At 40.3% G+C, this 12,980-nt stretch overlaps 1 long non-coding RNA gene across 1 annotated transcript; it reads right to left on the bottom strand.

The window, feature by feature from the left end:
* Positions 1–8,906: 8,906 nt before the first annotated feature.
* Positions 8,907–12,320, bottom strand: LOC121024152 (uncharacterized). The gene is made up of 2 exons (XR_005787626.1): positions 11,824–12,320; positions 8,907–11,202 (listed from the first exon to the last, which is right to left on the bottom strand). It is a non-coding gene; the product is annotated as an uncharacterized LOC121024152 (long non-coding RNA).
* Between the last annotated feature and the right edge of the window lie 660 nt (positions 12,321–12,980).

Genomic DNA, 12,980 nt, shown 5'->3' with positions numbered 1-12,980 from the left:
ATGACATATCAGATAAAGGGTTAGTATCCAAGATCTATAAAGAGCTTATCAAACTCAACACCCAAAAAACAAAGAATCCAGTGAAGAAATGGGCAAAAGACGAATAGACACTTCTCCAAAGAAGACATCCAGATGGCCAATCGACACATGAAAAAATGTTCAACATCACTCATCATCAGGGAAATACAAATCAAAACCACATGAGATACCATCTCACACCTGTCAAAATGGCTAACATTAAGAACTCAGTCAGCAACAGATGTTGGCGAGGATACAGAGAAAGAGGATCTCTTTTGCATTGTTGGTGGCAATGCAAGCTGGTGCAGTCACTCTGGAAAACAGTATGGAGGTTCCTCAAAAAAACTAAAAATAGAACTCCCCTACAACCCAGCAATTGCACTACTAGGCATTTATCCAAGGGACACAGCTATGCTGTTTTGAAGGGACACATGCACCCACATGTTTATAGCAGCATTGTCAACAATAGCCAAAGTATGGAAAGAGCCCAGATGTCCATCAATGGATGAATGGATAAAGATTTGGTATATATATATATATATATATATATATATTTATATATATATATATATATATACACAATGGAGTATTACTCAGCAATCAAAAAGAATGAAATCTTGCCATTTGCAACTACATGGATGGAACTGGAGGGTATTATGCTAAGTGAAATTAGTCAGCCAGAGTAAGACAAAAATCATATGACTTCACTCATATGAGAAGTTTAAGAGAGAAAACAGATGAACATAAGGGAAGGGAAACAAAAATAATATAAAAACAGGGAAGGGGACAAAACAGAAGAGACTCATAAATATGGAGAACAAACTGAGGGTTAATGGAGGGGTTGTGGGAGGGGGGATGAGCTAAATGGGTAAGGGGCACTAAGGAATCTACTCCTGAAATCATTGTTTCACTATATGCTGACTAATTTGGATGTAAATTTTGAAACATAAAAAATAAAATTTAAAAAAAAGACAAAGTAAAAAAAGAATTCTGAGTTGGATGCCTGTTTCTTTTGTAATATGAATAAGCCACATTGTATGTTTTCTAATTAAACATAGTAACAGTATATAGTTGACATGTTCACATAATCATTAAGACAGCACACAAATAAAGAAAATAGTTAATTATCTCATTCAATCCCTTCCCTTTCACACTTTCCTCCCCTTGAAGTAATGTGTGTAAGGAGCCCTGTATTTCTCTTCCTACATTCTTTTCCAAACCTAAACACGAGAATTTATAAACATAACAGAGATGCTTATTTTCTGAAAGTGGGATGATACTGTATACATGTTTCTGAAACCTGTTTTCTCGCCGAACAATATACATCATAAATAACCATGGAGGTCAGCACGTCAGATCTGACTCTCTTTGGAGTGAAAGCTTCCATTCCCTAGATGCTGGGAATTTCTGCTGGTGACAGCAATCTCTCCTGGGCACTACCTTGGCATCAGAGAACTGCCTCACCCAGGGTAATGCCCCTTCCCAGTGACTGCCTGCTGCCAGTGATTGACTAATGTGGGAATACAAAAGCCAACCTTTCGTCTCCACTGGGATGGATCTGAACAGCTGTCTCAGCTCCAGAGCATTGGCTGAGGCCTCAGTGGAAATCTTTTGTGGGTCAGCTTGTCTTTCTGCCCAGTCTTGCCTTCTCTCACCTCCTAACTGGGGTATCTCCTGAGAGCTCTAACCAAAAACCTTCTTCACGAAACTCCCCCCTCAGGGTCCATTTCACCCTGAACTGAGACAATTGGCTATGTGAGAGAGACGGAGGTAGGTAATGGGGAAGTAAATAAGACAGTTGACTGATATTATGTAGAGTTTTATAGTGATTTTAGTGCAACATAAATTTGGGCAATGATTATCGAAGTGTGGTGCTTGGACCACCAGCACTGGCACAGCATCACTTCTTCGAACTGGTTAGAAATACAAATTCCTAGGGCCCACCCAAGAACTATTCAGTCAGTAACTCTCCGAGGGGGTTGGTTAGGACATCTGTATTTTATTTTATTTTTTTTTCAACTTTTTTTTTTTTATTTTATTTTTGGGACAGAGAGAGACAGAGCATGAACGGGGGAGGGGCAGAGAGAGAGGGAGACACAGAATCGGAAACAGGCTCCAGGCTCCGAGCCATCAGCCCAGAGCCTGACGCGGGGCTCGAACTCACGGACTGCGAGATCGTGACCTGGCTGAAGTCGGACGCTTAACTGACTGCGCCACCCAGGCGCCCCAGGACATCTGTATTTTAACAACTCTTCCAGGTGATTCTGATGTCACTGACCTTTGAGAACCACTGGTGTAAGGAGTATGATTCATTCGACACTCAATACCTAGCATGAAAAATAAGAGGACATGTGTGTCATTGATGGAAGAAATGATTATAGAGTAAGAGTGATAAAACTGAGCATTTAGGGGCACCTGGTGGCTCAGTTGGTTAAGCGTCTGGCTTCGGCTCAGGTGGTGATCTTATGGTTCATGAGTTCGAGCCCTGCCTCAGGCTCTGTGCTGACAGCTCAGAGCCTGGAGCCTGTTTCAGATTCTGTTCTCCATCCCTGTCTCTGACCCTCCCCCACTTGTGCTCTCTCTCACTCTCAAAAATAAAAAGTAAAACTAAAAAAAGAATTTTTTTTAAAACTGAGCATTTAGTCTTTATTCTCCTATTTCTGGGCTACTATGCAGATTACGTATTTATTGTGGAATCGGTTACTGAAGCATGTTAGAAATGTGCAGATGTTGGGGTGCCTGGTGGCGCAGTCAGTTAAGCGTCCGACTTCAGCCAGGTCACGATCTCGCGGTCCGTGAGTTCGAGCCCCGCGTCAGGCTCTGGGCTGATGGCTCAGAGCCTGGAGCCTGTTTCCGATTCTGTGTCTCCCTCTCTCTCTGCCCCTCCCCCGTTCATGCTATGTCTCTCTCTGTCCCAAAAATAAATAAACGTTGAAAAAAAAAAAAGAAATGTGCAGATGTGAACATCGAGCTATGGAGATAGTAATTCCCTTCCCACAGGAAGAATCAAGTGGCTTGGAAGAGAGTAGAACCAGCCATTCCAGAGCCCTGTGACCACTCCTGATAATTAAATCTCACTTTTTTTTTTTTAGTTTTTTAAAAAATATTTTGTTTTATGTAATCTTCACACCCAATATGGGGCTTGAACTCTTGACCCTGAGATCAAGAGTCTCATGCTATACCTACTGAGCCAGCCAGCTACAGTGAACGACATGGAAATCCCACTGATTAATTTCTGTTAAGAGCTGCCATAACCTGTCCAGGTTAAACACCTCTTAAGGCACAGTGGGTCCTCAGAGATGAACTCAAGAGGAGAGAGGAGTAAATTGGATAAGGAAAGACCTTAAACAGTGATATTTAATGTAGCTAGAGGGCTGGCTTCCCAGGAGGGTGGCTTTCAATGCAAATTACCACATTGGACACAACAGCCGTGTTTAAACCTAGTAATCACTAACCAAGAAGACAGACTTCCATTTAATGGACTGATGTCATAAGAAGTCACCCTCAAGGAGAGGATGTGGTCACATTTAGCATCCAATAGAGTGTAAATACAATTTTTAAATATACTTTCTAAAAAGTTTTATTGAGGGGCGCCTGGGTGGCTCAGTTCAGTGTCCAACTTTGATTTCAGTTCAGGTCATGATCTCACGGTCCCAAGATTGGGCCCCCATCCAGCTCAACACTGGGCAGGGAGCTTGCTTACGATTCTCTCCCTTTCCCTCTGCCTCTCCCCAGCACTTTCTCTCTCTCTCTCTCTCTCTCTCTCTCTCTCTCAAAAAAAAAAAAAAAACGTATTAAAGCAGAAACATAGAAAACATAAGGACAGGAGTCCTAAACTCTGGATTGAAGATTAGGAAATGCATCATAGATGAAGGAGAATTTCACCATGCTTGAAAACATGGTCTGAGAGTCAGTAAAATCTGTTTTTAGAATCAGCCAGATTAGAGCTAGTGCATTATAACAGTCTCAGTGGCATGAGACTATTTCAAACTTCATGTTGCAAAGCTCAATTAAGTCACGTGTGTTAGAGGTCAGCTGGGCCAGGCCGAGTCTGATTGGCCCAGTTTCTATTCCATATGTCTCATTCTAGGGCTCAGGCTGAGGGGGCAGCAGCCACATAAGAAAAGCTCTTTTTCATGGCAATGACAGGCACAAGAGTACTTGGCCAAGTACGGAAGCACATTTCCAGCCTCTCTTTACCATCTCTTCTGCTAATCTCCAACTGAGCAATCAAGTTACCTGGTTGAGCTCCAAAGATTAGGGAAGAAGACTCTTCCCATGGTGATGGGAAAAACTGCCAAAGTATATGTAAGGTGACCTGGTTACTGAAAGGGATAAAGTATTGGGGCCATTTCAATCTCTTGATAATTCAATAATTCAATCTCTTCAGTTACCTTAAGCAGGAAACAACCGATGGCAATAACAGTAGCAAATTCACAGTGTTTAAACGGATTAAGAAATTGCTGGATAATCATAACTGATAGACAAAAAGGAAATTATCTGTCATTTGCTTATTACTAAATATTTATTCCAGCCACTGTGATAGGTCCTAGAAAGACCTACTTATAGAAAGCTACTATTATAGAGAGCCATTGCTTAGCTGAGTGTGATAGGGGAAGCCAAGAGATTAAAAATATAAAACACAATGTATGTACAGCTTGTGCAAATTTATAAATATAGGTACCCATGATATGTGCATTTCTGATATATCCCAATAAGAAATTTTGAAAATACTAAGGGTAAGGTGATAGGGGCAAGTAGTGGGTATGGTGAGAACATGGAAGAAAGACAGTCCAACTCTGTTTAAGTCCTGCAAGACCTCCCAGTGGAAAAGATTCATGACCATGAGTTTGAAAAGAAAGAGTAAAAAGAATAGAGGTTGCTAAGGTGGTTAGGCTGGAAAGTTAAGCAGATAGAACATATTCTAGAGCAAGAAAACGTCATCTACAAGGTGGCTGAGCTCTCAGTGCTTAATTCCAAAGAGTGTGGGAATTAAGTGTATTTAGAGACCAAGACAGAAGTCAGTCACAGAACTAGGTCACACAAGAGAGGAGGGATCTGCTGTCATTAAACCAATGACTCCAGACACTCTAGAGACGAGGCTTGGACATGAGCTTATGTCAAGTTCCATCTGTCGGTTAGGGTAGAGCTCATTGTACACTTTCAAGCCCCATTTTCATTGATCTTAGGACTAAGTAGGACCTGATTCTACTGAAAAGTTTTAAAATTTTTCCTCTAGGAAAAAAAAGACCAACTACCGTAGCCCTAACACGTGGGTTTTAAGATATACACTGTATTTCATGGTCCTCATAAACAAAACACTTACAACATTTTAGAAAAACAAAATATGTTGAGAAGAGTCTTTATTCTAAATTTAAAGGATTCAGAAGTATATCGAAATATTAATAATTTCAAAAAATTAAAAATACTCTTCATTGTTAAAAATCTTCTTACAAAGGAAATCCCAAGATGAAAGCTAGTTTTACTAGAAAACTCTACCCAAACTTCAAGGTACAGATAAGCTTTAATCATAATCAATAGATAACTCCCTCTAATTAATTTTATGAGATAGTATAACCTTGATACCCAAATCAGTAAGGACATGATGAAAAGGGAAACTTGCAAATTGATCTCACTCATTAATATGTATGAAAAAATCCTAAACGAAATATTAGCAAGTCAATTCCAACAGTGTAACAGCAAGAATATATCGTGACCAAGTTGAGTTTATCCTGGGCGTGCAAAGTACATTTAAATTACAAAATCAATTAATGTAATTCACAACATTAACAGGCAAAAGAAAAAAAAAGGTGGTCATCCGGATAGATGCATAAAAGCACTCAGTATCAGTCAATGTATATTTATGATTTAAAAAAATTATTGCCGGGGCGCCTGGGTGGCGCAGTCGGTTAAGCGCCCGACTTCAGCCAGGTCACGATCTCGCGGTCCGTGAGTTCGAGCCCCGCGTCGGGCGCTGGGCTGATGGCTCAGAGCCTGGAGCCTGTTTCCGATTCTGTGTCTCCCTCTCTCTCTGCCCCTCCCCCGTTCATGCTCTGTCTCTCTCTGTCCCAAAAATAAATAAACGTTGAAAAAAAAAAATTATTGCCAAGCAAAGAATAGCTTGGAACTTCTTTAACCTCATAAAGACAGAGACTGTGACTTGCCTTTTACTGTCCATTAGCTCCTTCTTTCTTAGGTAAATAATCTTGCAATTTGGGAGAGAATAGCAATGTGGACTACAATAAAACTACATTTATTAACTTGTAGCTGCTTGTGGTTGTCCATGAAACTAAGGACAAATCTCATGTGAGACCTCTGAGAAGTCCTCTAAACAGGAAGTGATTCTGTTTCTCTTTCCTTTTTTTTTCTTACTTCCTCCTTCTTGCTCCTCAAAAAATGGGTGGAGACCTAGCAGCTATGTGGAGCCATGAAACGACTTTGGAAGGGCAATTGGTGTGAAGAATGGTAGAGGAAAATACTAAAGAGCTACATTCCTCATGATTTTATGTAGCTGCTGTGTCCATCCTTGGACTGCTTACTTCTGTACTACCTTAAATAATTGAATAGACCCCCCCTGTAGATAAACTACTCTTGTTCTGGATTTTCTAAAAACAATTTGTGAAGAATATAATCTGGAGACGACTTTAATAATAGAATTTGCCAAAAAGAAAACTCAGAAGTAAGTGTTATACTTCACGGTGAAACGTTAAAAGTATTTATTTTAGGTGCCTCTGGGTGGCTTAGTTGGTTAAGTGTCTGACTCTTGATTTTGGCTCAGGTCACTATCTCAGGGTTCGTGGGTTTGAACTCCACTTCGGGGCTGCTGTCACTTGTAGAACTTGTTCGGGATTCTCTCTCTCCCGCTCTCTTTGCCCCTACCCCGCTCCTGCTCTGGCTCTCTCTCAAAATAAGTAAATAAACTTTCTGAAAATAAAAGTATTTATTTTAAAATCAGAGTCAAACAAGACTTAGGACTTCTGATTAGTGTTGTACTGGAAAGTCTAGCCAGTTAATAGAGAGGTATAAAAATACATGGTTTTCAAAAAAAGGAAAAAATACTTTGCTATTTGCAGATGAGATAAAAAGCAAAATAATCTACAAATAAATTGTTAGAATTAAGGAGAGGATTTAGCAACATTACCGGATTCACTCTGAATACCAGCACAAAGGTAGAAAATTCAATTTAAAATGCCTTAAGAGTGGAATGCTTTGTTGGCTCAATCAGTAGGGCTTGTGACTCTTGATCTTGGGGTTGTGAGTTTGAGCCCCATTTTGGGTATAGAGGTTACTCAAAAATAAAACCTTTGAGGCGCCTGGGTGGCTCAGTCGGTTAAGCGTCCGACTTTGGCTCAGGTCATGATCTCGCGGTCTGTGGGTTCGAGCCCCGCGTCTGGCTCTGTGCTGACAGCTCAGAGCCTGGAGCCTGCTCCAGATTCTGTGTCTGCCTCTCTCTCTGCCCCTCCCCCCACTCATGCTCTGTCTTTCTGTCTTTCTGTCTCTGTCTCTGTCTGTCTCTCTTTCAAAAATAAACATTAAAACAAAACAAAGGCAAGTAACAAAAAGAGCGACAACTGTCCACAACTGACTACTAGTCTCTATGGACATAATTACTTTTAAGAGAACTAATGTTCTAACAACTTTTATGACCTCCTCTGGGTCATATGGCTTCTATGCCATTTGATTACAACCATCCTTTGCTCAGTGGATATACTGAGGGGCAGGGTTGTAATTCTACCCCCTTTCCTATCAGATTTCTGATAGAACATTTAAACAATTAGTAAGCATAGTCTCTAGACAGATTGATCTCTCACAGGAATTTTCAAAGCATGGCACATTCCTTTCTTTTGTGGGAAAAATACAAATTCCATGTAAGAATAGGAAATTCAGGACCTTAATAGTAAATATAACAATAATATTGTTAAATACATATATTGCTATATTTAAGCTCAACAGATTGCTGAATTTCATGTGTATTTACTCATTTGTTTTTGTAATAACCCTATAAGGTAGAAATTATTGTTCCAACTTACACTGTGTTTTGGGGAGACTGTATTTTCTGAAAATTATCCGTACTACTTTCATCCCAAATTTTCTCCTAAAATGAAAAAGAATGCTCCCACGACTGATGCCCAGGGACTTCAGCCTATAAACATAGCTCCCCGAGAATCTTAAATAGTTGATTGGAGGACATTCCACTGTCCGTTGCCTGGTTCCTTCTATGTCTTTCCAGCCTTCGTCTTAATCAGTGTGACAAACCCATGCATCTGAATTCAATCCCTTTTAATTCTGTTCCCTTGTCCTTCATTCCAGGGAACCCGCTTTATTCCTGTATTCAGACTACAGATAAATGATAAAACAGATCTCCAGATATATGTAACAAAGGCAATGGCTCAGAGTGGCAGGGAAGGGATGCTAATTTTAACAAATAGTGATGGATTAATTGTTTATCCATACGGAGAAAACATAACATATTGATTCCTACCTCACATTGCACACAAAAATTAAATCTAAATGGATTGCTAATCTATATATGGAAAGTAAAACATAAAACTTTAAGAAGAAACATAGGATAATGTATTTGTGGCTTTGGGGTATACAGAAATTTTTTGAACAGCGTGCAAAAAGCTCTAACCATAAAATTTTTTAAAAATAATAAATCATATAAAATTAAGAAATTCCATTTGTCAAAAAGGGACCATGAAGAAATCAAAAAGCAAAATCTTGACTAAAAGAATATGTTTGGAATGCACACATTCAACAAATAATGTTTATCTTCAACACATACATATTTCCTATAAATTAACAACAAAATCACAGATAACCTATAGAAAAATGTGCAAAATACTTGAAAAAGCACATTTTAAAGAAGATAGCCAAATGCCCAAAGAAACATTTTAAAGAAGTAATTTATTTCAGTAGCCATAAGTGAAATGCAAATAAAACCACAATGAGATGGTATATACACCTACTAGAATTGATAAAATGTAAAAAGCAGATACCATCAAGTTTTGATCTGGCTGTGGACTGATTGTAACTCCCATGCACACAGTTCATGGAAACGTAAATTAGCATAAGCACTTTGGATCTGGAAGTATTTATTAAGTTTAATACACGAATACTTTATGGCCCAGAATTTCCATTCCTATATATATAAATAGATGCATGCTTACAAAAGATACATACTAGAATGTTCATGGTAGTAATTTTTAATAGCCTAAAATACAAAACTACCAAATGCTCATCAAAAGTTAGAAGGAAGGAGCCAGCTAGGTGGTTCTTTCTGTTGAGTATCTGCCCTACGTCGGGCTCAGGTTCTGCACTGACAGTGCGGGGCCTGCTTGGGATTCTCTCTCCTATCCCTCTCTCTCTCTGTCCCTCGCCCTGCTCTTTATAAAAAAAGTTAGATGGAAGAATAAGTTGTAGTAATCACACACAGAGTAATACTATACGCCCACACACCTTTGAGAATAAACCATCTGCAAATCTCAGAAACATAATATGGAAAGAAAGAAACCAGACACACAATATATATAGTATATGAGTTCTTATATATAAAGCACTTCTATAGGCAGAACTGGTCTACTAGCTAGAAATCAGGATAGTGATTCCTTGGTGAAGGGATGGTGTAGTGTCTGGAAGGAGGGAGGGCCTTCTGGGGTGTTGGTTATAGATGTATTAAGTTTGTAAAAATTTATCAAAATGTACAATGTTGAAATGTGAACCTTTATATATGCATATTATACTTGATAAAATAAAGTCCCAGCTCAGGATGACATTACAGCCCATCCAGGTGGGGACTTGCTTCCTGAGACAGAAAACTAAAACTCAGGAGGGAGGAGTAGCTGTTCAGGAATTTTGACAGAAGTAGATTTACTGTAACAGGTGGATTTTCTGTGAAGCAAAGGACACTTCAAACTTCAGGGCTCCTCCCAGCCCTGGACCACACCAATTCAAGTCACGCTACTTTGCAGTTGGTTGTGGCACAGAAACGTGTATTTCAGGCTTCCTTGTGGCAAAGGTGATGCAGACACCTCTGAAGAGCCTCTGCAGAGCAAATCGTTTGGAGGAGAAAAGACTCATTTCCTCTTATGAATGGATTCCTTATTTCCTTTGAGAAGACCTCCACACAGTTATATGAACACATCAGACAACTTTGAAGGTTTAGGAAAAAACTAAAGCAAGTTAAATGTGAGGGAAAGAATTGAAAACTATGAGCTAGCTAACTGTTGTATTCCCCATGAGGGAAAGGTACCTAGGAAGTAAAACCCTTCACAGAGAATGCGTTTGCAGGTGTCCCCCCGTGTTGCAAGTCTTGTTCCCTTCGTTCTGGCTTGCTTTCTTTTCAGAGTAATGTTAACTGACCGTCAGATATGAAAATCTTGACCCATCTTTGGGAAATCTCCTCCCTTGCCTATTGTTTGTTAGAGTTATCCCAGCCTTCGTCTGTCCCCTTCCCCCTAGGGTTCATGGCCTCAATTGTGAGTTATTCGACCTGGAGTACTGCCCTGGAGACTCTTAAAGAACAGTTCAGGTTGACTTTGGTGTCCTTTTTTTTTTTTTAATTTTTATTTTAGAGAGAGAGGGAGCACAGGCAGGGGAAAGGGGCAGAGGGATAGAGAGGAGAGAGAGAGAGGGGAGAGAGAATCTTAAACAGGCTCCGCACTCAGTGCATACCCCAATGCTAGGCCCAATCCCACTACCCTGGGATCATGACCTGAGCTAAAATCAAGAGTCAGACGCTCAACCAACTGAGCCACCCAGGAGCCCCTTGACTTTGGTGTTCTAAGCTTCCCCAGCACAACTTAGACTGGACATAGCCCCACCAAGTTCAGCCATTTTCCTGGTCTCCCACCTACTGTGAATCATAGCTATTTCTTTATTTTTTCCCCCAGTCTTCAGTGGTCAACTGATCACATAAACACATTTGCACACACGATGAAAGCAAAGATTAATTCTCAAATACCCATAATCAAAAAAGCTTAAGCTTAGAAAGGAGAAGATGATGTTCTCACCACTCCATCACCTTCAAGGGTATTCCAGACTACAGTGAAATCTGCACTTCTGTGGAGGTGTGGAGCACTGTCAGTTTCTGAATTTCATCTCCTCCTGCAGCTGTCAGACTGCAGTCTGCAAGGCCTACTGGAAACAAAGCTGCCCGTTACTGAGTGAGGTGTTCCACTGGACCTGTAAGGACAAAGCTGAAATCTCAAAAAAATGCTTTGTAGGGGCAGGGATAACTTCAGACATGACACCAAGCTCTGTTTTCCCTTGCTTAGTGTGAGCGTGTGTGTGTGTGTGTGTGTGTGTGTGAGTGTGTGTGTGTGTGTGTGTGTGTGTGTGTGAGAGAGAGAGAGATTGTTGATGGCAAGCAAGGGTGACATCGTCATAGAATTGATTACATTCTTATTGCTCCCTTGGCCTAGAACAGTGAATCTCAATATATGGCCCCAGACAAGAGAATTGGCATGACCTGCAAACTTGTTAGACGTTAAAAGTATCAGGTCCCGCTGCCAAACTTCTCAATCCGAAACTCTGGAAGTGGGGCCCAGTAATCTAGAACCTCCACCCCACTTCCTTCTAGCTCTCTGCCTGGCCAGCATGGCCCCATATATCAGACCTCTTTGTGGCCCCTTCCCCAAACCCAAAACCCTGTTTGCTGAGCAGAACAGAAGTGCCCTGAATTCCTCTGTCCTCTGTACTTTCAGGGCAATTTGGACATATGTACAACTCTCCATTATAGCACATATCACATTTTCTAAAATAGCAGTTTTCCACCCACTTCCACCCACTTCTATTTCAACTTACTTCTATCTTATGATGCCAGCTGCAGTCAAAGGTGTAACAGAGGAGCATTCTTTCACTGACAATGTTGGCCCAGTAGTCATGCGTGTTGAAGTAAGTCACTGGAGAAAGACAGCATCAATGACACAGTCCTGAAATTTTCATAGATATCTCTTTCTCCATTCTCAAACCTCAAGAGAAACACAACCCAATAAAGTCGTTATTAAGAAAAGAAAGAAGTTGATGAGCTGGAGAAGATTAAAAAGCAGATCAGTGATGGGGTGAATGCTGAATCCTTGCCCTCTTGCTGGATTTAGATGACTCTGCCATTTCTTAATTAAGCAGTCTTTTGCTGTTGCCATCCTGAAGGCTTCAGACATCCGGGCTTCTCATATATTGGGTTGCATATCTTCACCTTTTAAAGGAAACATGTGGTTAGAAGCTTATAAGCCAGATATGGATGTTTGAGATACACTTGCAAACAGGCTCACCTTGTCTCATTGGGATGACTTCTTGATTATAAATTAGGTGCTTTGGGAGACTACAGAATTCTTTTATGGCTAACTGAGTATAATTAGAAAATATAAACAATTTTTATTTTTGATTTTTTAATCTAATTTGTTGTCAAATTGGTTTCCATACAACACCCAGGGCTCATCCCAACAGGTGCCCTCCTCAATATCCATCACCCACCTTCCCTTCCCTCCCACCTCCCCCATCAACCCTCAGTTTGTCCTCAGTTTTTAAGAGTCTTTTATGTTTTGGCTCCCTCCCTCTCTAACCTCTTTTATTTTCTCCTTCCCCTCCCCCATGGTCTTCTGTTAAGTTTCTCAGGATCCACATAAGTGAAAACATATGGTATCTGTCTTTCTCTGTATGGCTTATTTCACTTAGCATAACACTCTCCAGTTCCATCCACATTGCTGCAAATGGCCAGATTTCATTCTTTCTCATTGCCAAGCAGTATTCCATTGTATATATAAACCACATCTTCTTTATCCATTCGTCAGTTGATGGACATTTAGGCTCTTTCCATAATTTGGCTATTGTTGAAAGTGCTGCTATAAACCTTGGGGTACATATGCCCCTATGCATCAGCACTCCTGTATCCCTTGGGTAAATTCCCAGCAACAATTTTTAAAAGTAAGTACTAAGGGTGTAAATTATGGGAGAATTCAGCT

The sequence above is a fragment of the Herpailurus yagouaroundi genome, unplaced genomic scaffold, assembly GCF_014898765.1.
Source record: "Herpailurus yagouaroundi ecotype Mexico unplaced genomic scaffold, PumYag 59075, whole genome shotgun sequence".
Lineage (NCBI taxonomy): Eukaryota > Metazoa > Chordata > Mammalia > Carnivora > Felidae > Herpailurus > Herpailurus yagouaroundi.
Note: the sequence above shows the minus strand (reverse complement) of the source record. Positions and strands in the feature narration are given on the sequence as shown.